Here is a 23,054-nt window from a genome sequence, read left to right as displayed (position 1 = left end):
GGATAATGCCCTATATATACTACTTACTCCCCCCCCCCCCCTCAAACACGGAGACGAGTTTACCACGGTTTCCAGCCCTCCCTCTATACCGCAGCAACACGTATTTTTTTACCCCTTTCAGAACGTGCTCCTCGCGCCACAAAGCCGCCTCTAGACGCGTGACCAATGAGCAGCGAGCTAAAACATATCGCAAATGTCAAAAATAATATAACGGGGTTAATATATATCGCGCACATGCGATATGTTTGTCACGAGGCGCAAAAAATAATTAAAAAGGGAATGCAATAGGAGGATTTTCCAGGAGGTCACCCATCCTAGTACTACTCTCGCCCAAGCACGCTTAACTTCGGAGTTCTGATGGGATCCGTTGCTTTAGTGCTGGTATGATCGCATCCGACATGTTACCCCCGCCTTCGTCCCTTATGCTTGCCACTCCCAGGTCCACTGCAAAGATGATTGTCATTCTTACTACCATTACAACCGTTGCCTAATAATGGATAATGCCCTATATATACTACTTACTCCCCCCCCCCTCAAACACGGAGACGAGTTTACCACGGTTTCCACCCCTCCCTCTATACCGCAGCAACACGTATTTTTTTACCCCTTTCAGAACGCGCTCCTCACGCCACAAAGCCGCCTCTAGACGCGTGACCAATGAGCAGCGAGCTAAAACATATCGCAAATGTCAAAAATAATATAACGGGGTTAATATATATCGCGCACATGCCATATGTTTGTCACGAGGCGCAAAAAATAATTAAAAAGGGAATGCAACACGAGGACTTTCCAGGAGGTCACCATCCTAGTACTACTCTCGCCCAAGCACGCTTAACTTCGGAGTTCTGATGGGATCCGGTGCTTTAGTGCTGGTATGATCGCATCCGACATGTTACCCCCGCCTTCGTCCCTTATGCTTGCCACTCCCAGGTCCACTGCAAAGATGATTGTCATTCTTACTACCATTACAACCGTTGCCTAATAATGGATAATGCCCTATATATACTACTTACTCCCCCCCCTCAAACACGGAGACGAGTTTACCACGGTTTCCACCCCTCCCTCTATACCGCAGCAACACGTATTCTTTTACCCCTTTCAGAACGCGCTCCTCGCGCCACAAAGCCGCATATAGACGCGTGACCAATGAGCAGCGAGCTAAAACATATCGCAAATGTCAAAAACAATATAACGGGGTTAATATATATCGCGCACATGCGATATGTTTGTCACGAGGCGCAAAAAATAATTAAAAAGGGAATGCAACACGAGGATTTTCTAGGAGGTCACCCATCCTAGTACTACTCTCGCCCAAGCACGCTTAACTTCGGAGTTCTGATGGGATCCGGTGCTTTAGTGCTGGTATGATCGCATCCGACATGTTACCCCCGCCTTCGTCCCTTATGCTTGCCACTCCCAGGTCCACTGCAAAGATGATTGTCATTCTTACTACCATTACAACCGTTGCCTAATAATGGATAATGCCCTATATATACTACTTACTCCCCCCCTCAAACACGGAGACGAGTTTACCACGGTTTCCACCCCTCCCTCTATACCGCAGCAACACGTATTTTTTTACCCCTTTCAGAACGCGCTCCTCGCGCCACAAAGCCGCCTCTAGACGCGTGACCAATGAGCAGCGAGCGAAAACATATCGCAAATGTCAAAAATAATATAACGGGCTTAATATATATCGCGCACATGCGATATGTTTGTCACGAGGTGCAAAAAATAATTAAAAAGGGAATGCAACACGAGGACTTCCCAGGAGGTCACCCAACCTAGTACTACTCTCGCCCAAGCACGCTTAACTTCGGAGTTCTGATGGGATCCGGTGATTTAGTGCTGGTATGATCGCATCCAACATGTTACCCCCGCCTTCGTCCCTTATGCTTGCCACTCCCAGGTCCACTGCAAAGATGATTGCCATTCTTACTACCATTACAACCGTTGCCTAATAATGGATAATGCCCTATATATACTACTTACTCCCCCCCCTCAAACACGGAGACGAGTTTACCACGGTTTCCACCCCACCCTCTATACCGCAGCAACACGTATTTTTTTTACCCCTTTCAGAACGCGCTCCTCGCGCCACAAAGCCGCCTCTAGACGCGTGCCAATGAGCAGCGAGCTAAAACATATCGCAAATGTCAAAAATAATATAACGGGGTTAATATATATCGCGCACATGCGATATGTTTGTCACGAGCCGCAAAAAATAATTAAAAAGGGAATGCAACACGAGGACTTGCCAGGAGGTCACCCATCCTAGTACTACTCTCGCCCAAGCACGCTTAACTACGGAGTTCTGATGGGATCCGATGCTTTAGTGGTGGTATGATCGCATCCGACATGTTACCCCCGCCTTCGTCCCTTATGCTTGCCACTCCCAGGTCCACTGCAAAGATGATTGTCATTCTTACTACCATTACAACCGTTGCCTAATAATGGATAATGCCCTATATATACTACTTACTCCCCCCCCCCTCAAACACGGAGACGAGTTTACCACGGTTTCCACCCCTCCCTCTATACCGCAGCAACACGTATTTTTTTACCCCTTTCAGAACGCGCTCCTCGCGCCACAAAGCCGCCTCTAGACGCGTGACCAATGAGCAGCGAGCTAAAACATATCGCAAATGTCAAAAATAATATAACGGGGTTAATATATATCGCGCACATGCGATATGTTTGTCACGAGGCGCAAAAAATAATTAAAAAGGGAATGCAACACGAGGATTTTCCAGGAGGTCACCCATCCTAGTACTACTCTCGCCCAAGCACGCTTAACTTCGGAGTTCTGATGGGATCCGGTGCTTTAGTGCTGGTATGATCGCATCCGACATGTTACCCCCGCCTTCGTCCCTTATGCTTGCCACTCCCAGGTCCACTGCAAAGATGATTGTCATTCTTACTACCATTACAACCGTTGCCTAATAATGGATAATGCCCTATATATACTACTTACTCCCCCCCCCCTCAAACACGGAGACGAGTTTACCACGGTTTCCACCCCTCCCTCTATACCGCAGCAACACGTATTTTTTTACCCCTTTCAGAACGCGCTCCTCGCGCCACAAAGCCGCCTCTAGACGCGTGACCAATGAGCAGCGAGCTAAAACATATCGCAAATGTCAAAAATAATATAACGGGATTAATATATATCGCGCACATGCCATATGTTTGTCACGAGGCGCAAAAAATAATTAAAAAGGGAATGCAACACGAGGACTTTCCAGGAGGTCACCATCCTAGTACTACTCTCGCCCAAGCACGCTTAACTTCGGAGTTCTGATGGGATCCGGTGCTTTAGTGCTGGTATGATCGCATCCGACATGTTACCCCCGCCTTCGTCCCTTATGCTTGCCACTCCCAGGTCCACTGCAAAGATGATTGTCATTCTTACTACCATTACAACCGTTGCCTAATAATGGATAATGCCCTATATATACTACTTACTCCCCCCCCCCTCAAACACGGAGACGAGTTTACCATGGTTTCCACCCCTCCCTCTATACCGCAGCAACACGTATTCTTTTACCCCTTTCAGAACGCGCTCCTCGCGCCACAAAGCCGCATATAGTAGCGTGACCAATGAGCAGCGAGCTAAAACATATCGCAAATGTCAAAAATAATATAACGGGGTTAATATATATCGCGCACATGCGATATGTTTGTCACGAGGCGCAAAAAATAATTAAAAAGGGAATGCAACACGAGGATTTTCCAGGAGGTCACCCATCCTAGTACTACTCTCGCCCAAGCACGCTTAACTTCGGAGTTCTGATGGGATCCGGTGCTTTAGTAGTGGTATGATCGCATCCGACATGTTACCCCCGCCTTCGTCCCTTATGCTTGCCACTCCCAGGTCCACTGCAAAGATGATTGTCATTCTTACTACCATTACAACCGTTGCCTAATAATGGATAATGCCCTATATATACTACTTACTCCCCCCCTCAAACACGGAGACGAGTTTACCACGGTTTCCACCCCTCCCTCTATACCGCAGCAACACGTATTTTTTTACCCCTTTCAGAACGCGCTCCTCGCGCCACAAAGCCGCCTCTAGACGCGTGACCAATGAGCAGCGAGCGTAAACATATCGCAAATGTCAAAAATAATATAACGGGCTTAATATATATCGCGCACATGCGATATGTTTGTCACGAGGTGCAAAAAATAATTAAAAAGGGAATGCAACACGAGGACTTCCCAGGAGGTCACCCAACCTAGTACTACTCTCGCCCAAGCACGCTTAACTTCGGAGTTCTGATGGGATCCGGTGATTTAGTGCTGGTATGATCGCATCCAACATGTTACCCCCGCCTTCGTCCCTTATGCTTGCCACTCCCAGGTCCACTGCAAAGATGATTGCCATTCTTACTACCATTACAACCGTTGCCTAATAATGGATAATGCCCTATATATACTACTTACTCCCCCCCCCCTCAAACACGGAGACGAGTTTACCACGGTTTCCACCCCACCCTCTATACCGCAGCAACACGTATTTTTTTACCCCTTTCAGAACGCGCTCCTCGCGCCACAAAGCCGCCTCTAGACGCGTGCCAATGAGCAGCGAGCTAAAACATATCGCAAATGTCAAAAATAATATAACGGGGTTAATATATATCGCGCACATGCGATATGTTTGTCACGAGCCGCAAAAAATAATTAAAAAGGGAATGCAACACGAGGACTTGCCAGGAGGTCACCCATCCTAGTACTACTCTCGCCCAAGCACGCTTAACTACGGAGTTCTGATGGGATCCGATGCTTTAGTGCTGGTATGATCGCATCCGACATGTTACCCCCGCCTTCGTCCCTTATGCTTGCCACTCCCAGGTCCACTTCAAAGATGATTGTCATTCTTACTACCATTACAACCGTTGCCTAATAATGGATAATGCCCTATATATACTACTTACTCCCCCCCCCCTCAAACACGGTGACGAGTTTACCACGGTTTCTACCCCTCCCTCTATACCGCAGCAACACGTATTTTTTTACCCCTTTCAGAACGCGCTCCTCGCGCCACAAAGCCGCCTCTAGACGCGTGACCAATGAGCAGCGAGCTAAAACATATCGCAAATGTCAAAAATAATATAATGGGGTTAATATATATCGCGCACATGCGATATGTTTGTCACGAGGCGCAAAAAATAATTAAAAAGGGAATGCAACACGAGGATTTTCCAGGAGGTCACCCATCCTAGTACTACTCTCGCCCAAGCACGCTTAACTTCAGAGTTCTGATGGGATCCGGTGCTTTAGTGCTGGTATGATCGCATCCGACATGTTACCCCCGCCTTCGTCCCTATGCTTGCCACTCCCAGGTCCACTGCAAAGATGATTGTCATTCTTACTACCATTACAACCGTTGCCTAATAATGGATAATGCCCTATATATACTACTTACTCCTCCCCCCTCAAACACGGAGACGAGTTTACCACGGTTTCCACCCCTCCCTCTATACCGCAGCAACACGTATTTTTTTACCCCTTTCAGAACGCGCTCCTCGCGCCACAAAGCCGCCTCTAGACGCGTGACCAATGAGCAGCGAGCTAAAACATATCGCAAATGTCAAAAATAATATAACGGGGTTAATATATATCGCGCACATGCCATATGTTTGTCACGAGGCGCAAAAAATAATTAAAAAGGGAATGCAACACGAGGATTTTCCAGGAGGTCACCCATCCTAGTACTACTCTCGCCCAAGCACGCTTAACTTCGGAGTTCTGATGGGATCCGGTGCTTTAGTGCTGGTATGATCGCATCCGACATGTTACCCCCGCCTTCGTCCCTTATGCTTGCCACTCCCAGGTCCACTGCAAAGATGATTGCCATTCTTACTACCATTACAACCGTTCCCTAATAATGGATAATGCCCTATATATACTACTTACTCCCCCCCTCAAACACGGAGACGAGTTTACCACGGTTTCCACCCCACCCTCTATACCGCAGCAACACGTATTTTTTTACCCCTTTCAGAACGCGCTCCTCGCGCCACAAAGCTGCCTCTAGACGCGTGCCAATGAGCAGCGAGCTAAAACATATCGCAAATGTCAAAAATAATATAACGGGGTTAATATATATCGCGCACATGCGATATGTTTGTCACGAGGCGCAAAAAATAATTAAAAAGGGAATGCAACACGAGGACTTCCCAGGAGGTCACCCATCCTAGTACTACTCTCGCCCAAGCACACTTAACTTCAGAGTTCTGATGGGATCCGGTGCTTTAGTGCTGGTATGATCGCATCCGACATGTTACCGCCGCCTTCGTCCCTTATGCTTGCCACTCCCAGGTCCACTGCAAAGATGATTGTCATTCTTACTACCATTACAACCGTTGCCTAATAATGGATAATGCCCTATATATACTACTTACTCCCCCCCCCCTCAAACACGGAGACGAGTTTACCACGGTTTCCATCCCTCCCTCTATACCGCAGCAACACGTATTTCTTACCCCTTTCAGAACGCGCTCCCCGCGCCACAAAGCTGCCTCTAGACGCGTGACCAATGAGCAGCGAGCTAAAACATATCGCAAATGTCAAAAATGATATAACGGGGTTAATATATATCGCGCACATGCGATATGTTTGTCACGAGGCGCAAAAAATAATTAAAAAGGGAATGCAACACGAGGATTTTCCAGGAGGTCACCCATCCTAGTACTACTCTCGCCCAAGCACGCTTAACTTCGGAGTTCTGATGGGATCCGGTGCTTTAGTGCTGGTATGATCGCATCCGACATGTTACCCCCGCCTTCGTCTCTTATGCTTGCCACACCCAGGTCCACTGCAAAGATGATTGTCATTCTTACTACCATTACAACCGTTGCCTAATAATGGATAATGCCCTATATATACTACTTACTCCCCCCCCCCTCAAACACGGAGACGAGTTTACCACGGTTTCCACCCCTCCCTCTATACCGCAGCAACACGTATTTTTTTACCCCTTTCAGAACGCGCTCCTCGCGCCACAAAGCCGCCTCTAGACGCGTGACCAATGAGCAGCGAGCTAAAACATATCGCAAATGTCAAAAATAATATAACGGGGTTAATATATATCGCGCACATGCGATATGTTTGTCACGAGGCGCGAAAAATAATTAAAAAGGGAATGCAACACGAGGTCACCCATCCTAGTACTACTCTCACCCAAGCACGCTTAACTTCGTAGTTCTGATGGGATCCGGTGCTTTAGTGCTGCTATGATCGCATCCGACATGTTACCCCCGCCTTCGTCCCTTATGCTTGCCACTCCCAGGTCCACTGCAAAGATGATTGTCATTCTTACTACCATTATAACCGTTGCCTAATAATGGATAATGCCCTATATATACTACTTACTCCCCCCCCCTCAAACACGGAGACGAGTTTACCACGGTTTCCACCCCTCCGTCTATACCGCAGCAACACGTATTTTTTACCCCTGTCAGAACGCGCTCCTCGCGCCACAAAGCCGCCTCTAGACACCCATCCTAGTACTACTCTCGCCCAAGCACGCTTAACTTCGGAGTTCTGATGGGATCCGGTGCTTTAGTGCTGCTATGATCGCATCCCACATGTTACCCCCGCCTTCGTCCCTTATGCTTGCCACTCCCAGGTCCACTGCAAAGATGATTGTCATTCTTACTACCATTATAACCGTTGCCTAATAATGGATAATGCCCTATATATACTACTTACTCCCCCCCCCCTCAAACACGGAGACGAGTTTACCACGGTTTCCACCCCTCCGTCTATACCGCAGCAACACGTATTTTTTACCCCTTTCAGAACGCGCTCCTCGCGCCACAAAGCCGCCTCTAGACGCGTGACCAATGAGCTGCGAGCTAAAACATATCGCAAATGTCAAAAATAATATAACGGGGTTAATATATATCGCGCACATGCGATATGTTTGTCACGAGCCGCAAAAAATAATTAAAAATGGAATGCAACACGAGGACTTCCCAGGAAGTCACCCATCCTAGTACTACTCTCGCCCAAGCACGCTTAACTACGGAGTTCTGATGGGATCCGGTGCTTTAGTGCTGGTATGATCGCATCCGACATGTTACCCCCGCCTTCGTCCCTTATGCTTGCCACTCCCAGGTCCACTGCAAAGATGATTGTCATTCTTACTACCATTACAACCGTTGCCTAATAATGGATAATGCCCTATATATACTACTTACTCCCCCCCCCCTCAAACACGGAGACGAGTTTACCACGGTTTCCACCCCTCCCTCTATACCGCAGCAACACGTACTTTTTTACCCCTTTCAGAACGCGCTCCTCGCGCAACAAAGCCGCCTCTAGACGCGTGACCAATGAGCAGCGAGCTAAAACGTATCGCAAATGTCAAAAATAATACAACGGGGTTAATATATATCGAACATGCGATATGTTTGTCACGAGGCGCAAAAAATAATTAAAAAGGGAATGCAACACGAGGATTTTCCAGGAGGTCACCCATCCTAGTAGAAATCTCGCCCAAGCACGCTTAACTTCGGAGTTCTGATGGGATCCGGTGCTTTAGTGCTGGTATGATCGCATCCGACATGTTACCCCCGCCTTCGTCCCTTATGCTTGCCACTCCTAGGTCCACTGCAAAGATGATTGTCATTCTTACTACCATTACAACCGCTGCCTAACAATGGATAATGCCCTATATATACTACTTACTCCCCCCCTCAAACACGGAGACGAGTTTACCACGGTTTCCACCCCTCCCTCTATACCGCAGCAACACGTATTTTTTTACCCCTTTCAGAACGCGCTCCTCGCGCCACAAAGCCGCCTCTAGACGCGTGACCAATGAGCAGCGAGCTAAAACATATCGCAAATGTCAAAAATAATATAACGGGGTTAATATATATCGCGCACATGTGATATGTTTGTCATGAGGCGCAAAAAATAATTAAAAAGGGAATGCAACACGAGGACTTCCCAGGAGGTCACCCATCCTAGTACAATCTCGCCCAAGCACGCTTAACTTCGGAGTTCTGATGGGATCCGGTGCTTTAGTGCTGCTATGATCGCATCCAACATGTTACCCCCACCTTCGTCCCTTATGCTTGCCTCTCCCAGGTCCACTGCAAAGATGATTGTCATTCTTACTACCATTACAACCGTTGCCTAATAATGGATAATGCCCTATATATACTACTTACTCCCCCCCCCCCCCTCAAACACGGAGACGAGTTTACCACGGTTTCCACCCCTCCCTCTATACCGCAGCAACACGTATTTTTTTACCCCTTTCAGAACGCGCTCCTCGCGCCACAAAGCCGCCTCTAGACGCGTGACCAATGAGCAGCGAGCTAAAACATATCGCAAATGTCAAAAATAATATAACGGGGTTAATATATATCGCGCACATGCGATATGTTTCTCACGACGCGCAAAAAATAATTAAAAAGGGAATGCAACACGAGGACTTCCCAGGAGGTCACCCATTCTAGTACTACTGTCGCCCGAGCACGCTTAACTTCGGAGTTCTGATGGGATCCGGTCATTTAGTGCTGGTATGATCGCATCCGACATGTTACCCCCGCCTTCGTCCCTTATGCTTGCCACTCCCAGGTCCACTGCAAAGATGATTGCCATTCTTACTACCATTACAACCGTTGCCTAATAATGGATAATGCCCTATATATACTACTTACTCCCCCCCTCAAACACGGAGACGAGTTTACCACGGTTTCCACCCCACCCTCTATACCGCAGCAACATGTATTTTTTTACCCCTTTCAGAACGCGCTCCTCGCGCCACAAAGCCGCCTCTAGACGCGTGCCAATGAGCAGCGAGCTAAAACATATCACAAATGTCAAAAATAATATAACGGGGTTAATATATATCGCGCACATGCGGTATGTTTGTCACGAGGCGCAAAAAAATAATTAAAAAGGGAATGCAACACGAGGACTTCCCAGGAGGTCACCCATCCTAGTACTACTCTCGCCCAAGCACGCTTGGTCACCCATCCTAGTACTACTCTCGCCCAAGCACGCTTAACTTTGGAGTTCTGATGGGATCCGGTGCTTTAGTGCTGGTATGATCGCATCCGACATGTTGCCCCCGCCTTCGTCCCTTATGCTTGCCACTCCCAGGTCCACTGCAAAGATGATTGTCATTCTTACTACCATTACAACCGTTGCCTAATAATGGATAATGCCCTATATATACTACTTACTCCCCCCCTCAAACACGGAGACGAGTTTACCACGGTTTCCACCCCTCCCTCTATACCGCAGCAACACGTATTTTTTTACCCCTTTCAGAACGCGCTCCTCGCGCCACAAAGCCGCCTCTAGACGCGTGACCAATGAGCAGCGAGCAAAAACATATTGCTAATGTCAAAAATAATATAACGGGGTTAATATATATCGCGCACATGCGATATGTTTGTCAGGAGGCGCAAAAAATAATTAAAAAGGGAATGCAACACGAGGATTTTCAAGGAGGTCACCCATCCTAGTACTACTCTCGCCCAAGCACGCTTAACTTCGGAGTTCTGATGGGATCCGGTGCTTTAGTGCTGGTATGATCGCATCCGACATGTTACCCCCGCCTTCGTCCCTTATGCTTGCCACTCCCAGGTCCACTGCAAAGATGATTGTCATTCTTACTACCATTACAACCGTTGCCTAATAATGGATAATGCCCTATATATACTACTTACTCCCCCCCCCCTCAAACACGGCTACAAGTTTACCACGGTTTCCACCCCTCCCTCTATACCGCAGCAAAACATATTGTTTTACCCCTTTCAGAACGCGCTCCTCGCGCCACAAAGCCGCCTCTAGACGCGTGACCAATGAGCAGCGAGGTAAAACATATCGCAAATGTCAAAAATAATATAACGGGGTTAATATATATCGCGCACATGCGATATGTTTGTCACGAGGCGCAAATAATAATTAAAAAGGGAATGCAACACGAGGACTTCCCAGGAGGTCACCCAACCTAGTACTACTCTCGCCCAAGCACGCTTAACTTCGTAGTTCTGAAGGGATCCGGTGATTTAGTGCTGGTATGATCGCATCCGACATGTTACCCCCGCCTTCGTCCCTTATGCTTGCCACTCCCAGGTCCACAGCAAAGATGATTGCCATTCTTACTACCATTACAACCGTTGCCTAATAATGGATAATGCCCTATATATACTACTTACTCCCCCCCCTCAAACACGGAGACGAGTTTACCACGGTTTCCACCCCACCCTCGGAGTTCTGATGGGATCCGGTGCTTTAGTGCTGGTATGATCGCATCCGACATGTTACCCCCGCCTTCGTCCCTTATGCTTGCCACTTCCAGGACCACTGCAAAGATGATTGTCATTCTTACAACCATTACAACCGTTGCCTAATAATGGATAATGCCCTATATATACTACTTACTCCCCCCCCCCCTCAAACACGGAGACGAGTTTACCACGGTTTCCACCCCTCCCTCTATACCGCAGCAACACGTATTTTTTTACCCCTTTCAGAACGCGCTCCTCGCGCCACAAAGCCGCCTCTAGACGCGTGACCAATCAGCAGCGAGCTAAAACATATCGCAAATGTCAAAAATAATATAACGGGGTTAATATATATCGCGCACATGCCATATGTTTGTCACGAGGCGCAAAAAATAATTAAAAAGGGAATGCAACACGAGGACTTCCCAGGAGGTCACCCATCCTAGTACTACTCTCGCCCAAGCACGCTTAACTTCGGAGTTCTGATGGGATCCGATGCTTTAGTGCTGGTATGGTCGCATCCGACATGTTACCCCCGCCTTCGTCCCTTATGCTTGCCACTCCCAGGTCCACTGCAAAGATGATTGCCATTCTTACTACCATTACAACCGTTCCCTAATAATGGATAATGCCCTATATATACTACTTACTCCCCCCCCTCAAACACGGAGACGAGTTTACCACGGTTTCCACCCCACCCTCTATACCGCAGCAACACGTATTTTTTTACCCCTTTTAGAACGCGCTCCTCGCGCCACAAAGCTGCCTCTAGACGCGTGCCAATGAGCAGCGAGCTAAAACATATCGCAAATGTCAAAAATAATATAACGGGGTTAATATATATCGCGCACATGCTATATGTTTGTCACGAGGCGCAAAAAAAAATTAAAAAGGGAATGCAACACGAGGACTTCCCAGGAGTTCACCCATCCTAGTACTACTCTCGCCCAAGCACGCTTAACTTCAGAGTTCTGATGGGATCCGGTGCTTTAGTGCTGGTATGATCGCATCCGACATGTTACCCCCGCCTTCGTCCCTTATGCTTGCCACTCCGAGGTCCACTGCAAAGATGATTGTCATTCTTACTACCATTACAACTGTTGCCTAATAATGGATAATGCCCTATATATACTACTTACCCCCCCCCCCCTCAAACACGGAGACGAGTTTACCACGGTTTCCATCCCTCCCTCTATACCGCAGCAACACGTATTTTTTTACCCCTTTCAGAACCCGCTCCTCGCGCCACAAAGCCGCCTCTAGACGCGTGACCAATGAGCAGCGAGCTAAAACATATCGCAAATGTCAAAAATAATATAACGGGGTTAATATATATCGCGCACATGCGATATGTTTGTCACGAGGCGCAAAAAAAAATTAAAAAGGGAATGCAACACGAGGATTTTCCAGGAGGTCACCCATCCTAGTACTACTCTCGCCCAAGCACGCTTAACTTCGGAGTTCTGATGGGATCCGGTTCTTTAGTGCTGGTATGATCGCATCCGACATGTTACCCCCGCCTTCGTCTCTTATGCTTGCCACTCCCAGGTCCACTGCAAAGATGATTGTCATTCTTACTACCATTACAACCGTTGCCTAATAATGGATAATGCCCTATATATACTACTTACTCCCCCCCTGAAACACGGAGACGAGTTTACTACGGTTTCCACCCCTCCCTCTATACCGCAGCAACACGTATTTTTTTACCCCTTTCAGAACGCGCTCCTCGCTCCACAAAGCCGCCTCTAGACGCGTGACCAATGAGCAGCGAGCTAAAACATATCGCAAATGTCAAAAATAATAACATATCGCAAATGTCAAAAATAATATAACGGGGTTAATATATATCGCGCACATGCTATATGTTTGTCACGAGGCGCAAAAAATAATTAAAAAGGGAATGCAACACGAGGACTTCCCAGGAGGTCACCCATCCTAGTACTACTCTCGACCCAGCACGCTTAACTTCAGAGTTCTGATGGGATCCGGTGCTTTAGTGCTGGTATGATCGCATCCGACATGTTACCCCCGCCTTCGTCCCTTATGCTTGCCACTCCCAGGTCCACTGCAAAGATGATTGCCTTTCTTACTACCATTACAACCGTTGCCTAATAATGGATAATGCCCTATATATACTACTTACTCCCCCCCTCAAACACGGAGACGAGTTTACCACGGTTTCCACCCCTCCCTCTATACCGCAGCAACACGTATTTTTTTACCCCTTTCAGAACGCGCTCCTCGCGCCACAAAGCCGCCTCTAGACGCGTGACCAATGAGCAGCGAGCTAAAACATATCGCAAATGTCAAAACTAATATAACGGGGTTAATATATATCGCGCACATGCGATATGTTTGTCACGAGGCGCAAAAAATAATTAAAAAAAGAATGCAAAATGAGGACTTCAGAGTTCTGATGGGATCCGGTGCTTTAGTGCTGGTATGATCGCATCCGACATGTTACCCCCGCCTTCGTCCCTTATGCTTGCCACTCCCAGGTCCACTGCAAAGATGATTGCCTTTCTTACTACCATTACAACCGTTGCCTAATAATGGATAATGCCCTATATATACTACTTACTCCCCCCCTCAAACACGGAGACGAGTTTACCACGGTTTCCACCCCTCCCTCTATACCGCAGCAACACGTATTTTTTTACCCCTTTCAGAACGCGCTCATCGCGCCACAAAGCCGCCTCTAGACGCGTGACCAATGAGCAGCGAGCTAAAACATATCGCAAATGTCAAAACTAATATAACGGGGTTAATATATATCGCGCACATGCGATATGTTTGTCACGAGGCGCAAAAAATAATTAAAAAAAGAATGCAAAATGAGGACTTCCCAGTAGGTCACCCATCCTAGTACTACTCTCGCCCAAGCACGCTTAACTTCGGAGTTCTGATAGGATCCGATGCTTTAGTGCTGGTATGATAGCATCCGACATGTTACCCCCGCCTTCGTCCCTTATGCTTGCCACTCCCAGGTCCACTGCAAAGATGATTGTCATTCTTACTACCATTACAACCGTTGCCTAATAATGGATAATGCCCTATATATACTACTTACTCCCCCCCCTCAAACACGGAGACGAGTTTACCACGGTTTCCACCCCTCCCTCTATACCGCAGCAACACGTATTTTTTTACCCCTTTCACAACGCGCTCCTCGCGCCACAAAGCCGCCTCTGGACGCGTGACCAATGGGCAGCGAGCTAAAACATATCGCAAATGTCAAAAATAATATAACGGGGTTAATATATATCGCGCACATGCAATATGTTTTTCACGAGGCGCAAAAAATAATGAAAAAGGGAATGGAACACGAGGACTTCCCAGGAGGTCACCTATCCTAGTACTACTCTCGCCCAAGCACGCTTAACTTCAGAGTTCTGATGGGATCCGGTGCTTTAGGGCTGGTATGATCGCATCCGACATGTTACCCCCGCCTTCGTCCCTTATGCTTGCCACTCCCAGGTCCACTACAAAGATGATTGTCATTCTTACTACCATTACAACCGTTGCCTAATAATGGATAATGCTCTATGTATACTACTTACTCCCCCCCTCAAACACGGAGACGAGTTCACCACGGTTTCCACCCCTCCCTCTATACCGCAGCAACACGTATTTTTTACCCCTTTCAGAACGCGCTCCTCGCGCCACAAAGCCGCCTCTGGACGCGTGACCAATGGGCAGCGAGCTAAAACATATCGCAAATGTCAAAAATAATATAACGGGGTTAATATATATCGCGCACATGCAATATGTTTGTCACGAGGCGCAAAAAATAATTAAAAAGGTAATGGAACACGAGGACTTCCCAGGAGGTCACCCATCCTAGTACTACTCTCGCCCAAGCACACTTAACTTCAGAGTTCTGATGGGATCCGGTGCTTTACTGCTGGTATGATCGCATCCGACATGTTACCCCCGCCTTCGTCCCTTATGCTTGCCACTCCCAGGTCCACTACAAAGATGATTGGCATTCTTACTACCATTACAACCGTTGCCTAATAATGGATAATGCCCTATATATACTACTTACTCCCCCCCCCCTCAAACACGGAGACGAGTTCACCACGGTTTCCACCCCTCCCTCTATACCGTAGCAACACGTATTTTTTTACCCCTTTCAGAACGCGCTCCTCGCGCCACAAAGCCGCCTCTAGACGCGTGACCAATGAGCAGCCAGCTAAAACATATCGCAAATGTCAAAAATAATATAACGGGGTTAATATATATCGCGCACATGTGATATGTTTGTCATGAGGCGCAAAAAATAATTAAAAAGGGAATGCAACACGAGGACTTCCCAGGAGGTCACCCACCCTAGTACTACTCTCGCCCAAGCACGCTTAACTTTGGAGTTCTGATGGGATCCGATGCTTTAGTCCTGCTATGATCGCATCCAACATGTTACCCCCGCCTTCGTCCCTTATGCTTGCCACTCCCAAGTCCACTTCAAAGATGATTCTCATTCTTACTACCATTACAACCGTTGCCTAATAATGGATAATGCCCTATATATACTACTTACTCCCCCCCCCCCTCAAACACGGAGACGAGTTTACCACGGTTTCCACCCCTCCCTCTATACCGCAGCAACACGTATTTTTTTACCCCTTTCAGAACGCGCTCCTCGCGCCACAAAGCCGCCTCTAGACGCGTGACCAATGAGCAGCGAGCTAAAACATATCGCAAATGTAAAAAATAATATAACGGGGTTAATATATATCGCACACATGTGATATGTTTTTCATGAGGCGCAAAAAAATTAAAAAGGAATGCAGCACGAGGACTTCCCAGGAGGTCACCCATATCCTAGTACTACTCTCGCCCAAGCACGCTTAACTTCGGAGTTCTGATGGGATCCGGTGCTTTAGTGCTGCTATGATCGCATCCAACATGTTACCCCCACCTTCGTCCCTTATGCTTGGCACTCCTAGGTCCACTGCAAAGATGATTGTCATTCTTACTACCATTACAACCGTTGCCTAATAATGGATAATGCCCTATATATACTACTTACTCCCCCCCCCCTCGAACACGGAGACGAGTTTACCACGGTTTCCACCCCTCCCTCTATACCGCAGCAACACGTATTTTTTTACCCCTTTCAGAACGCGCTCCTCGCGCCACAAAGCCGCCTCTAGACGCGTGACCAATGAGCAGCGAGCTAAAACATATCGCAAATCTCAAAAATAATATAACGGGGTTAATATATATCGCGCACATGTGATATATTTGTCATGAGGCGCAAAAAATAATTAAAAAGGGAATGCAACACGAGGACTTCCCAGGAGGTCACCCATCCTAGTACTACTCTCGCCCAAGCACGCTTAACTTTGAAGTTCTGATGGGATCCGGTGCATTAGTGCTGGTATGATCGCACCCAACATGTTACCCCCGCCTTCGTCCCTTGTGCTTGCCACTCCCAGGTCCACTGCAAAGATGATTGTCATTCTTACTACCATTACAACCGTTGCCTAATAATGGATAATGCCCTATATATACTACTTACTCCCCCCCCCTCAAACACGGAGACGAGTTTACCACGGTTTCCACCCCTCCCTCTATACCGCAGCAACACGTATTTTTTACCCCTTTCAGAACGCGCTCCTCGCGCCACAAAGCCGCCTCTAGACGCGTGACCAATGAGCAGCGAGCTAAAACATATTGCAAATGTCAAAAATAATATAACGGGGTTAATATATATCGCGCACATGCGATATGTTTGTCACGAGCCGCAAAAATAATTAAAAAGGGAATGCAACACGAGGACTTGCCAGGAGGTCACCCATCCTAGTACTACTCTCGCCCAAGCACGCTTAACTACGGAGTTCTGATGGGATCCGGTGCTTTAGTGCTGGTATGATCGCATCCGACATGTTACCCCCGCCTTCGTCCCTTATGCTTGCCACTCCCAGGTCCACTGCAAAGATGATTGTCATTCTTACTACCATTACAACCGTTGCCTAATAATGGATAATGCCCTATATATACTACTTACTCCCCCCCCCTCAAACACGGAGACGAGTTTACCACGGTTTCCACCCCTCCCTCTATACCGCAGCAACACGTATTTTTTTACCCCTTTCAGAACGCGCTCCTCGCGCCACAAAGCCGCCTCTAGACGCGTGACCAATGAGCAGCGAGCTAAAACATATCGGAAATGTCAAAAATAATATAACGGGGTTAATATATATCGCGCACATGCGATATGTTTGTCAGGAGGCGCAAAAAATAATTAAAAAGGGAATGCAACACGAGGATTTTCCAGGAGGTCACCCATCCTAGTACTACTCTCGCCCAAGCACGCTTAACTTCGGAGTTCTGATGGGATCCGGTGCTTTAGTGCTGGTATGATCGCATCCGACATGTTACCCCCGCCTTCGTCCCTTATGCTTGCCACTCCCAGGTCCACTGCAAAGATGATTGTCATTCTTACTACCATTACAACCGTTGCCTAATAATGGATAATGCCCTATATATACTACTTACCCCCCCCCTCAAACACGGAGACGAGTTTACCACGGTTTCCACCCCTCCCTCTATACCGCAGCAACACGTATTTTTTTACCCCTTTCAGAACGCGCTCCTCGTGCCACAAAGCCGCCTCTAGACGCGTGACCAATGAGCAGCGAGCTAAAACATATCGCAAATGTCAAAAATAATATAACGGGCTTAATATATATCGCGCACATGCGATATGTTTGTCACGAGGCGCAAATAATAATTAAAAAGGGAATGCAACACGAGGACTTCCCAGGAGGTCACCCAACCTAGTACTACTCTCGCCCAAGCACGCTTAACTTCGGAGTTCTGATGGGATCCGGTGATTCAGTGCTGGTATGATCGCATCCAACATGTTACCCCCGACTTCGTCCCTTATGCTTGCCACTCCCAGGTCCACTGCAAAGATGATTGCCATTCTTACTACCATTACAACCGTTGCCTAATAATGGATAATGCCCTATATATACTACTTACTCCCCCCCCTCAAACACGGAGACGAGTTTACCACGGTTTCCACCCCACCCTCGGAGTTCTGATGGGATCCGGTGCTTTAGTGCTGGTATGATCGCTTCCGACATGTTACCCCCGCCTTCGTCCCTTATGCTTGCCACTCCCAGGTCCACTGCAAAGATGATTGTCATTCTTACTACCATTACAACCGTTGCCTAATAATGGATAATGCCCTATATATACTACTTACTCCCCCCCCCTCAAACACGGAGACGAGTTTACCACGGTTTCCACCCCTCCCTCTATACCGCAACAACACGTATTTTTTTACCCCTTTCAGAACGCGCTCCTCGAGCCACAAAGCCGCCTCTAGACGCGTGACCAATGAGCAGCGAGCTAAAACATATCGCAAATGTCAAAAATAATATAACGGGGTTAATATATATCGCGCACATGCGATATGTTTGTCACGAGGCGCAAAAAATAATTAAAAAGGGAATGCAACACGAGGATTTTCCAGGAGGTCACCGATCCTAGTACTACTCTCGCCCAAGCACGCTTAACTTCGGAGTTCTGATGGGATCCGGTGCTTTAGTGCTGGTATGATCGCATCCGACATGTTACCCCCGCCTTCGTCCCTTATGCTTGCCACTCCCAGGTCGACTGCAAAGATGATTGTCATTCTTGCTACCATTACAACCGTTGCCTAATAATGGATAATGCCCTATATATACTACTTACTCCCCCCCCCCCCTCAAACACGGAGACGAGTTTACCACGGTTTCCACCCCTCCCTCTATACCGCAGCAACACGTATTTTTTTACCCCTTTCAGAACGCGCTCCTCGCGCCACAAAGCCGCCTCTAGACGCGTGACCAATGAGCAGCGAGCTAAAACATATCGCAAATGTCAAAAATAATATAACGGGGTTAATATATATCGCGCACATGCCATATGTTTGTCATGAGGCGCAAAAAATAATTAAAAAGGGAATGCAAACGAGGACTTCCCAGGAGGTCACCCATCCTAGTACTACTCTCGCCCAAGCACGCTTAACTTCGGAGTTCTGATGGGATCCAGTGCTTTAGTGCTGGTATGATCGCATCCGACATGTTACCCCCGCCTTCGTCCCTTATGCTTGCCACTCCCAGGTCCACTGCAAAGATGATTGCCATTCTTACTACCATTACAACCGTTCCCTAATAATGGATAATGCCCTATATATACTACTTACTCCCCCCCTCAAACACGGAGACGAGTTTACCACGGTTTCCACCCCACCCTCTATACCGCAGCAACACGTATTTTTTTACCCCTTTCAGAACGCGCTCCTCGTGCCACAAAGCTGCCTCTAGACGCGTGCCAATGAGCAGCGAGCTAAAACATATCGCAAATGTCAAAAATAATATAACGGGGTTAATATATATCGCGCACATGCCATATGTTTGTCACGAGGCGCAAAAAATAATTAAAAAGGGAATGCAACACGAGGACTTCCCAGGAGGTCACCCATCCAAGTACTACTCTCGCCCAAGCACACTTAACTTCAGAGTTCTGATGGGATCCGGTGCTTTAGTGCTGGTATGATCGCATCCGACATGTTACCCCCGCCTTCGTCCCTTATGCTTGCCACTCCCAGGTCCACTGCAAAGATGATTGTCATTCTTACTACCATTACAACCGTTGCCTAATAATGGATAATGCCCTATATATACTACTTACCCCCCCCCCTCAAACACGGAGACGAGTTTACCACGGTTTCCACCCCTCCCTCTATACCGCAGCAACACGTATTTTTTTACCCCTTTCAGAACGCGCTCCTCGTGCCACAAAGCCGCCTCTAGACGCGTGACCAATGAGCAGCGAGCTAAAACATATCGCAAATGTCAAAAATAATATAACGGGCTTAATATATATCGCGCACATGCGATATGTTTGTCACGAGGCGCAAATAATAATTAAAAAGGGAATGCAACACGAGGACTTCCCAGGAGGTCACCCAACCTAGTACTACTCTCGCCCAAGCACGCTTAACTTCGGAGTTCTGATGGTATCCGGTGATTCAGTGCTGGTATGATCGCATCCAACATGTTACCCCCGACTTCGTCCCTTATGCTTGCCACTCCCAGGTCCACTGCAAAGATGATTGCCATTCTTACTACCATTACAACCGTTGCCTAATAATGGATAATGCCCTATATATACTACTTACTCCCCCCCCTCAAACACGGAGACGAGTTTACCACGGTTTCCACCCCACCCTCGGAGTTCTGATGGGATCCGGTGCTTTAGTGCTGGTATGATCGCTTCCGACATGTTACCCCCGCCTTCGTCCCTTATGCCTGCCACTCCCAGGTCCACTGCAAAGATGATTGTCATTCTTACTACCATTACAACCGTTGCCTAATAATGGATAATGCCCTATATATACTACTTACTCCCCCCCCTCAAACACGGAGACGAGTTTACCACGGTTTCCACCCCTCCCTCTATACCGCAACAACACGTATTTTTTTACCCCTTTCAGAACGCGCTCCTCGAGCCACAAAGCCGCCTCTAGACGCGTGACCAATGAGCAGCGAGCTAAAACATATCGCAAATGTCAAAAATAATATAACGGGGTTAATATATATCGCGCACATGCGATATGTTTGTCACGAGGCGCAAAAAATAATTAAAAAGGGAATGCAACACGAGGATTTTCCAGGAGGTCACCGATCCTAGTACTACTCTCGCCCAAGCACGCTTAACTTCGGAGTTCTGATGGGATCCGGTGCTTTAGTGCTGGTATGATCGCATCCGACATGTTACCCCCGCCTTCGTCCCTTATGCTTGCCACTCCCAGGTCGACTGCAAAGATGATTGTCATTCTTACTACCATTACAACCGTTGCCTAATAATGGATAATGCCCTATATATACTACTTACTCCCCCCCCCCCCTCAAACACGGAGACGAGTTTACCACGGTTTCCACCCCTCCCTCTATACCGCAGCAACACGTATTTTTTTACCCCTTTCAGAACGCGCTCCTCGCGCCACAAAGCCGCCTCTAGACGCGTGACCAATGAGCAGCGAGCTAAAACATATCGCAAATGTCAAAAATAATATAACGGGGTTAATATATATCGCGCACATGCCATATGTTTGTCACGAGGCGCAAAAAATAATTAAAAAGGGAATGCAAACGAGGACTTCCCAGGAGGTCACCCATCCTAGTACTACTCTCGCCCAAGCACGCTTAACTTCGGAGTTCTGATGGGATCCAGTGCTTTAGTGCTGGTATGATCGCATCCGACATGTTACCCCCGCCTTCGTCCCTTATGCTTGCCACTCCCAGGTCCACTGCAAAGATGATTGCCATTCTTACTACCATTACAACCATTCCCTAATAATGGATAATGCCCTATATATACTACTTACTCCCCCCCTCAAACACGGAGACGAGTTTACCACGGTTTCCACCCCACCCTCTATACCGCAGCAACACGTATTTTTTTACCCCTTTCAGAACGCGCTCCTCGTGCCACAAAGCTGCCTCTAGACGCGTGCCAATGAGCAGCGAGCTAAAACATATCGCAAATGTCAAAAATAATATAACGGGGTTAATATATATCGCGCACATGCGATATGTTTGTCACGAGGCGCAAAAAATAATTAAAAAGGGAATGCAACACGAGGACTTCCCAGGAGGTCACCCATCCAAGTACTACTCTCGCCCAAGCACACTTAACTTCAGAGTTCTGATGGGATCCGGTGCTTTAGTGCTGGTATGATCGCATCCGACATGTTACCCCCGCCTTCGTCCCTTATGCTTGCCACTCCCAGGTCCACTGCAAAGATGATTGTCATTCTTACTACCATTACAACCATTGCCTAATAATGGATAATGCCCTATATATACTACTTACTCCCCCCCCCCCTCAAACACGGAGACGAGTTTACCACGGTTTCCATCCCTCCCTCTATACCGCAGCAACACGTATTTTTTTACCCCTTTCAGAAGGCGCTCCTCGCGCCACAAAGCCGCCTCTAGACGCGTGACCAATGAGCAGCGAGCTAAAACATATCGCAAATGTCAAAAATAATATAACGGGGTTAATATATATCGCGCACATGCGATATGTTTGTCACGAGGCGCAAAAAATAATTAAAAAGGGAATGCAACACGAGGATTTTCCAGGAGGTCACCCATTCTAGTACTACTCTCGCCCAAGCACGCTTAACTTCGGAGTTCTGATGGGATCCGGTGCTTTAGTGCTGGTATGATCGCATCCGACATGTTACCCCCGCCTTCGTCTCTTATGCTTGCCACTCCCAGGTCCACTGCAAAGATGATTGTCATTCTTACTACCATTACAACCGTTGCCTAATAATGGATAATGCCCTATATATACTACTTACTCCCCCCCCCCCCCGCTCAAACACGGAGACGAGTTTACCACGGTTTCCACCCCTCCCTCTATACCGCAGCAACACGTATTTTTTTACCCCTTTCAGAACGCGCTCCTCGTGCCACAAAGCCGCCTCTAGACGCGTGACCAATGAGCAGCGAGCTAAAACATATCGCAAATGTCAAAAATAATATAACGGGGTTAATATATATCGCGCACATGCTATATGTTTGTCACGAGGCGCAAAAAATAATTAAAAAGGGAATGCAACACGAGGACTTCCCAGGAGGTCACCAATCCTAGTACTACCCTCGCCCAAGCACGCTTAACTTCGGAGTTCTGATGGGATCCGGTGCTTTAGTGTTGGTATGATCGCATCCGACATGTTACCCCCGCCTTCGTCCCTTATGCTTTCCACTCCCAGGTCGACTG

General features: G+C 47.6%; 42 non-coding genes and 3 pseudogenes across 42 annotated transcripts; all 45 read right to left on the bottom strand.

Moving 5' to 3' along the window:
- Nucleotides 1–276: 276 nt before the first annotated feature.
- On the bottom strand, nucleotides 277–395 carry LOC141024332 (5S ribosomal RNA). Its single transcript, XR_012185929.1, has one exon. It is a non-coding gene; the product is annotated as a 5S ribosomal RNA (ribosomal RNA).
- A 373-nt stretch (nucleotides 396–768) lies between these two features.
- On the bottom strand, nucleotides 769–886 carry LOC141024092 (5S ribosomal RNA). The gene has a single exon (XR_012185690.1). It is a non-coding gene; the product is annotated as a 5S ribosomal RNA (ribosomal RNA).
- A 371-nt stretch (nucleotides 887–1,257) lies between these two features.
- LOC141023678 (5S ribosomal RNA) lies at nucleotides 1,258–1,376 on the bottom strand. Its single transcript, XR_012185277.1, has one exon. It is a non-coding gene; the product is annotated as a 5S ribosomal RNA (ribosomal RNA).
- A 370-nt stretch (nucleotides 1,377–1,746) lies between these two features.
- LOC141025107 (5S ribosomal RNA) lies at nucleotides 1,747–1,865 on the bottom strand. Its single transcript, XR_012186604.1, has one exon. It is a non-coding gene; the product is annotated as a 5S ribosomal RNA (ribosomal RNA).
- Nucleotides 1,866–2,236: 371 nt separating this feature from the next.
- On the bottom strand, nucleotides 2,237–2,355 carry LOC141024430 (5S ribosomal RNA). The gene has a single exon (XR_012186026.1). It is a non-coding gene; the product is annotated as a 5S ribosomal RNA (ribosomal RNA).
- Nucleotides 2,356–2,728: 373 nt separating this feature from the next.
- On the bottom strand, nucleotides 2,729–2,847 carry LOC141025155 (5S ribosomal RNA). The gene has a single exon (XR_012186653.1). It is a non-coding gene; the product is annotated as a 5S ribosomal RNA (ribosomal RNA).
- A 373-nt stretch (nucleotides 2,848–3,220) lies between these two features.
- LOC141024091 (5S ribosomal RNA) lies at nucleotides 3,221–3,338 on the bottom strand. Its single transcript, XR_012185689.1, has one exon. It is a non-coding gene; the product is annotated as a 5S ribosomal RNA (ribosomal RNA).
- A 373-nt stretch (nucleotides 3,339–3,711) lies between these two features.
- On the bottom strand, nucleotides 3,712–3,830 carry LOC141024177 (5S ribosomal RNA). Its single transcript, XR_012185774.1, has one exon. It is a non-coding gene; the product is annotated as a 5S ribosomal RNA (ribosomal RNA).
- Nucleotides 3,831–4,200: 370 nt separating this feature from the next.
- Nucleotides 4,201–4,319, bottom strand: LOC141025105 (5S ribosomal RNA). The gene has a single exon (XR_012186602.1). It is a non-coding gene; the product is annotated as a 5S ribosomal RNA (ribosomal RNA).
- A 372-nt stretch (nucleotides 4,320–4,691) lies between these two features.
- Nucleotides 4,692–4,810, bottom strand: LOC141024138 (5S ribosomal RNA). Its single transcript, XR_012185735.1, has one exon. It is a non-coding gene; the product is annotated as a 5S ribosomal RNA (ribosomal RNA).
- Nucleotides 4,811–5,183: 373 nt separating this feature from the next.
- LOC141023713 (5S ribosomal RNA) lies at nucleotides 5,184–5,302 on the bottom strand. Its single transcript, XR_012185312.1, has one exon. It is a non-coding gene; the product is annotated as a 5S ribosomal RNA (ribosomal RNA).
- A 371-nt stretch (nucleotides 5,303–5,673) lies between these two features.
- On the bottom strand, nucleotides 5,674–5,792 carry LOC141025154 (5S ribosomal RNA). Its single transcript, XR_012186652.1, has one exon. It is a non-coding gene; the product is annotated as a 5S ribosomal RNA (ribosomal RNA).
- A 369-nt stretch (nucleotides 5,793–6,161) lies between these two features.
- On the bottom strand, nucleotides 6,162–6,280 carry LOC141025129 (5S ribosomal RNA). The gene has a single exon (XR_012186626.1). It is a non-coding gene; the product is annotated as a 5S ribosomal RNA (ribosomal RNA).
- A 372-nt stretch (nucleotides 6,281–6,652) lies between these two features.
- On the bottom strand, nucleotides 6,653–6,771 carry LOC141025153 (5S ribosomal RNA). Its single transcript, XR_012186651.1, has one exon. It is a non-coding gene; the product is annotated as a 5S ribosomal RNA (ribosomal RNA).
- A 373-nt stretch (nucleotides 6,772–7,144) lies between these two features.
- LOC141024660 (5S ribosomal RNA) lies at nucleotides 7,145–7,250 on the bottom strand (annotated as a pseudogene).
- Nucleotides 7,251–7,464: 214 nt separating this feature from the next.
- LOC141024663 (5S ribosomal RNA) lies at nucleotides 7,465–7,589 on the bottom strand (annotated as a pseudogene).
- A 372-nt stretch (nucleotides 7,590–7,961) lies between these two features.
- On the bottom strand, nucleotides 7,962–8,080 carry LOC141025210 (5S ribosomal RNA). Its single transcript, XR_012186708.1, has one exon. It is a non-coding gene; the product is annotated as a 5S ribosomal RNA (ribosomal RNA).
- A 371-nt stretch (nucleotides 8,081–8,451) lies between these two features.
- LOC141024169 (5S ribosomal RNA) lies at nucleotides 8,452–8,570 on the bottom strand. The gene has a single exon (XR_012185766.1). It is a non-coding gene; the product is annotated as a 5S ribosomal RNA (ribosomal RNA).
- A 370-nt stretch (nucleotides 8,571–8,940) lies between these two features.
- LOC141023985 (5S ribosomal RNA) lies at nucleotides 8,941–9,058 on the bottom strand. Its single transcript, XR_012185583.1, has one exon. It is a non-coding gene; the product is annotated as a 5S ribosomal RNA (ribosomal RNA).
- Nucleotides 9,059–9,434: 376 nt separating this feature from the next.
- On the bottom strand, nucleotides 9,435–9,553 carry LOC141024422 (5S ribosomal RNA). Its single transcript, XR_012186018.1, has one exon. It is a non-coding gene; the product is annotated as a 5S ribosomal RNA (ribosomal RNA).
- Nucleotides 9,554–9,923: 370 nt separating this feature from the next.
- Nucleotides 9,924–10,081, bottom strand: LOC141024407 (5S ribosomal RNA; annotated as a pseudogene).
- A 370-nt stretch (nucleotides 10,082–10,451) lies between these two features.
- LOC141023729 (5S ribosomal RNA) lies at nucleotides 10,452–10,570 on the bottom strand. The gene has a single exon (XR_012185327.1). It is a non-coding gene; the product is annotated as a 5S ribosomal RNA (ribosomal RNA).
- A 373-nt stretch (nucleotides 10,571–10,943) lies between these two features.
- Nucleotides 10,944–11,062, bottom strand: LOC141024254 (5S ribosomal RNA). The gene has a single exon (XR_012185852.1). It is a non-coding gene; the product is annotated as a 5S ribosomal RNA (ribosomal RNA).
- Nucleotides 11,063–11,662: 600 nt separating this feature from the next.
- Nucleotides 11,663–11,781, bottom strand: LOC141024752 (5S ribosomal RNA). Its single transcript, XR_012186249.1, has one exon. It is a non-coding gene; the product is annotated as a 5S ribosomal RNA (ribosomal RNA).
- A 370-nt stretch (nucleotides 11,782–12,151) lies between these two features.
- LOC141023881 (5S ribosomal RNA) lies at nucleotides 12,152–12,270 on the bottom strand. The gene has a single exon (XR_012185479.1). It is a non-coding gene; the product is annotated as a 5S ribosomal RNA (ribosomal RNA).
- A 373-nt stretch (nucleotides 12,271–12,643) lies between these two features.
- LOC141023886 (5S ribosomal RNA) lies at nucleotides 12,644–12,762 on the bottom strand. The gene has a single exon (XR_012185484.1). It is a non-coding gene; the product is annotated as a 5S ribosomal RNA (ribosomal RNA).
- A 396-nt stretch (nucleotides 12,763–13,158) lies between these two features.
- On the bottom strand, nucleotides 13,159–13,277 carry LOC141023842 (5S ribosomal RNA). Its single transcript, XR_012185439.1, has one exon. It is a non-coding gene; the product is annotated as a 5S ribosomal RNA (ribosomal RNA).
- Nucleotides 13,278–14,085: 808 nt separating this feature from the next.
- On the bottom strand, nucleotides 14,086–14,204 carry LOC141024511 (5S ribosomal RNA). The gene has a single exon (XR_012186109.1). It is a non-coding gene; the product is annotated as a 5S ribosomal RNA (ribosomal RNA).
- A 371-nt stretch (nucleotides 14,205–14,575) lies between these two features.
- LOC141024428 (5S ribosomal RNA) lies at nucleotides 14,576–14,694 on the bottom strand. Its single transcript, XR_012186024.1, has one exon. It is a non-coding gene; the product is annotated as a 5S ribosomal RNA (ribosomal RNA).
- Nucleotides 14,695–15,063: 369 nt separating this feature from the next.
- Nucleotides 15,064–15,182, bottom strand: LOC141024462 (5S ribosomal RNA). The gene has a single exon (XR_012186060.1). It is a non-coding gene; the product is annotated as a 5S ribosomal RNA (ribosomal RNA).
- Nucleotides 15,183–15,555: 373 nt separating this feature from the next.
- On the bottom strand, nucleotides 15,556–15,674 carry LOC141024360 (5S ribosomal RNA). The gene has a single exon (XR_012185957.1). It is a non-coding gene; the product is annotated as a 5S ribosomal RNA (ribosomal RNA).
- A 371-nt stretch (nucleotides 15,675–16,045) lies between these two features.
- On the bottom strand, nucleotides 16,046–16,166 carry LOC141024389 (5S ribosomal RNA). Its single transcript, XR_012185986.1, has one exon. It is a non-coding gene; the product is annotated as a 5S ribosomal RNA (ribosomal RNA).
- A 373-nt stretch (nucleotides 16,167–16,539) lies between these two features.
- LOC141023934 (5S ribosomal RNA) lies at nucleotides 16,540–16,658 on the bottom strand. Its single transcript, XR_012185532.1, has one exon. It is a non-coding gene; the product is annotated as a 5S ribosomal RNA (ribosomal RNA).
- A 370-nt stretch (nucleotides 16,659–17,028) lies between these two features.
- Nucleotides 17,029–17,147, bottom strand: LOC141023828 (5S ribosomal RNA). Its single transcript, XR_012185425.1, has one exon. It is a non-coding gene; the product is annotated as a 5S ribosomal RNA (ribosomal RNA).
- Nucleotides 17,148–17,519: 372 nt separating this feature from the next.
- On the bottom strand, nucleotides 17,520–17,638 carry LOC141025152 (5S ribosomal RNA). The gene has a single exon (XR_012186649.1). It is a non-coding gene; the product is annotated as a 5S ribosomal RNA (ribosomal RNA).
- A 370-nt stretch (nucleotides 17,639–18,008) lies between these two features.
- LOC141025109 (5S ribosomal RNA) lies at nucleotides 18,009–18,127 on the bottom strand. Its single transcript, XR_012186606.1, has one exon. It is a non-coding gene; the product is annotated as a 5S ribosomal RNA (ribosomal RNA).
- A 598-nt stretch (nucleotides 18,128–18,725) lies between these two features.
- LOC141024133 (5S ribosomal RNA) lies at nucleotides 18,726–18,844 on the bottom strand. The gene has a single exon (XR_012185730.1). It is a non-coding gene; the product is annotated as a 5S ribosomal RNA (ribosomal RNA).
- A 375-nt stretch (nucleotides 18,845–19,219) lies between these two features.
- On the bottom strand, nucleotides 19,220–19,337 carry LOC141024019 (5S ribosomal RNA). The gene has a single exon (XR_012185617.1). It is a non-coding gene; the product is annotated as a 5S ribosomal RNA (ribosomal RNA).
- Nucleotides 19,338–19,706: 369 nt separating this feature from the next.
- On the bottom strand, nucleotides 19,707–19,825 carry LOC141025216 (5S ribosomal RNA). The gene has a single exon (XR_012186714.1). It is a non-coding gene; the product is annotated as a 5S ribosomal RNA (ribosomal RNA).
- A 371-nt stretch (nucleotides 19,826–20,196) lies between these two features.
- On the bottom strand, nucleotides 20,197–20,315 carry LOC141024021 (5S ribosomal RNA). The gene has a single exon (XR_012185619.1). It is a non-coding gene; the product is annotated as a 5S ribosomal RNA (ribosomal RNA).
- A 597-nt stretch (nucleotides 20,316–20,912) lies between these two features.
- LOC141024132 (5S ribosomal RNA) lies at nucleotides 20,913–21,031 on the bottom strand. Its single transcript, XR_012185729.1, has one exon. It is a non-coding gene; the product is annotated as a 5S ribosomal RNA (ribosomal RNA).
- Nucleotides 21,032–21,406: 375 nt separating this feature from the next.
- LOC141024018 (5S ribosomal RNA) lies at nucleotides 21,407–21,524 on the bottom strand. The gene has a single exon (XR_012185616.1). It is a non-coding gene; the product is annotated as a 5S ribosomal RNA (ribosomal RNA).
- Nucleotides 21,525–21,893: 369 nt separating this feature from the next.
- Nucleotides 21,894–22,012, bottom strand: LOC141025215 (5S ribosomal RNA). The gene has a single exon (XR_012186713.1). It is a non-coding gene; the product is annotated as a 5S ribosomal RNA (ribosomal RNA).
- A 374-nt stretch (nucleotides 22,013–22,386) lies between these two features.
- Nucleotides 22,387–22,505, bottom strand: LOC141023601 (5S ribosomal RNA). Its single transcript, XR_012185201.1, has one exon. It is a non-coding gene; the product is annotated as a 5S ribosomal RNA (ribosomal RNA).
- A 378-nt stretch (nucleotides 22,506–22,883) lies between these two features.
- Nucleotides 22,884–23,002, bottom strand: LOC141023982 (5S ribosomal RNA). The gene has a single exon (XR_012185580.1). It is a non-coding gene; the product is annotated as a 5S ribosomal RNA (ribosomal RNA).
- Nucleotides 23,003–23,054: the final 52 nt, after the last annotated feature.

The sequence above is a fragment of the Aegilops tauschii genome, chromosome 5 (assembly GCF_002575655.3).
Source record: "Aegilops tauschii subsp. strangulata cultivar AL8/78 chromosome 5, Aet v6.0, whole genome shotgun sequence".
Classification (NCBI taxonomy): Eukaryota; Viridiplantae; Streptophyta; class Magnoliopsida; order Poales; family Poaceae; genus Aegilops; species Aegilops tauschii.
This window is presented reverse-complemented; position numbering and strand designations above follow the sequence as displayed.